General features: G+C 58.3%; 1 protein-coding gene across 5 annotated transcripts in view; it reads left to right on the plus strand.

The window, feature by feature from the left end:
• Window positions 1–1,969, plus strand: part of PACSIN2 (protein kinase C and casein kinase substrate in neurons 2) — a 62,113-nt gene that overhangs the window by 17,953 nt on the left and 42,191 nt on the right. The gene's annotated exons all lie outside the window — the stretch shown is intronic.

A 1,969-nucleotide genomic window follows, 5' to 3' on the forward strand; every position in this document is an offset into this window, starting at 1 on the left:
CAGGCTGCCATGGGCTCTCCTTGGGCTCAGACTTCCGGCAAACTCTTTGGTGGTTCTTAGTCACCTCCAGTGTGAGTATGTCTTTTCTCCCCCCCTGCCCAATCACCCACCCACCTGTCCATTGACGATTGATTGATTGATTGATTGATTGATTCATTCATTCATTCATTTATTCATTCAAGGGCTTGCTGGAGGCTCCCACTTGGGCAGGTCCCTTGTATGGACGAGCTGTGGTCAGCGTGAGGCCACAGGCCTGGTGGTCCCTGGACAGCCTGCTCTGCCCTCTCTCCCGGACGCTCAGGACGTGCAGCCAGAGTTTGCCCGCGTCTCTTGACACTTCGCCCTGCAGGGACAGCACTTCCCCCGGGAAACCTCCGTGTGGGACCAGCCTGGGTTTATTACGGGGCCTTGTCTTTGCCAACCTTCGCAGGCGCCACGGCAAGTGCTGACCTGGAGAGGGAGGGGACCAGCTGGCCCTTGGTCCCCAAGCACAGCAGGGTCCTCTAACCCAGCCCGTGTTTGACAACGCAAGGGAGACGAAACTGAGGACTGGCAGAGACACGTGGCTCTGGGCTCCGGGGCTGCCCGGGAGGCCGTAGGTGGACGCGCCTCCAGCGTGTCAGCTCTCCAAGCCGCCCTCCGTACCAGTCACTGACAATGTAACGTCTTCCTCTCCGCTCCAGAAACACTGGTGCCCAGAAATCTGAGTGGCAGCCTCACTTTCCCTCTCTTCCTTTGCCGCCAAGAGGCGCCAGCTTGTGCCTGCAGGAGCTGAACGGCACAGTGGCACTTGGTCGTGAAGAGCTCCCGGAACATTCCTCGTGAGCTTCACGCGTTACTTCCCTGCACCGTTCACTTGTTGGGAAGGCCAGGCCAGCGGTTCAACACCCCCAGCTGCTCCATCATGGAGAGTTGAGGCTTTCTGCCCCAGTTGAGAGTTTCAGTCTCGGAAACCCTGTGAGTCTGAATCGGCTCGATAGCAGTGAGTTTAGTGTGTCGTCTCCCCCCCCCACCTCTCATCTGTAAAGATCCTAACATATCTCTGTCAGCTTCCGTGAAAGTGATCCCTGTTGTGTGTGAGCTAGGCAGGCGGGATGTGCCGCCGTGTGAGACGTGTGTGAGTCTGTTCCTGCGGACATCTGAAGGCGTTAGAACGGAAAGGAGCTGGTGGCTGGATTAGCGAGCTGGCCGTGCAGGCGCCTCAGGGAAGAGGTTTGGTTTGGGGATGTGTGTGCACAGTCTTCTTTCAAAATTGGCATGCCTGCCAGTTACTCCCCTGAGCGTCTTTTCACCTGGCCAATTCACCTCAGTGCCCCCATCCCCTACCCCTGCCACTTAGGATGCACTTAATTACGTCCACGGGTTCACCTGGTGCCCCCAGGTCTGAAGGACAGCAGATCCCAGAGTGAGCCAGAGGAGACACCCTCTGGATGTTTGGACACGAAAGGAGTTTTTGCATTGAAAATTTCTTACAAAGAATATTCATTTGCTTGAACTTTTTTTCCAAACCCCCGCCTTCTCAACCTCACCATGGGTGGAGGTGGAAGCCAGGAAGGCCACGTGTGTGTGACGCGGGCGGCCCCTCCAGCCCTGTCGTGTTCTCTGACAGCTCGTGTGTAAGAGGGTGGCCTGAGGACCCTGCGTGCCTCCGCCTTGCAGGTGCCGAAGGGAACGGCACGTGCAGTCCCAGAGGCAGGAATGAGCTAGGGAAACCAGACAGGCCCCTGGGGCTGGCGCACAGTGGGGCCAACCGTTGGCGGGGCGTGGGGTGCTGGGAGGAAGGCAGAAGAGGGTGGGGGCAGTAGGCTGCCAATGGGGCTGGGGACTTGCAGGCACATAGGTGGAACCCCCAGACCAGACTCCCTGCCCTCGATGCCGACTCAGTGACCCTGTAGGGCAGGGCAGGACTGCCTCTGTGGGTTTCCGAGAGGGTGACTCTTTATGGGAGTACAGAGAACCATCTCTCTGC

The sequence above is a fragment of the Echinops telfairi genome, unplaced genomic scaffold (assembly GCF_000313985.2).
Source record: "Echinops telfairi isolate 266 unplaced genomic scaffold, ASM31398v2 ScPeMD7_2;HRSCAF=8, whole genome shotgun sequence".
In the NCBI taxonomy this organism is placed as follows: Eukaryota; Metazoa; Chordata; class Mammalia; order Afrosoricida; family Tenrecidae; genus Echinops; species Echinops telfairi.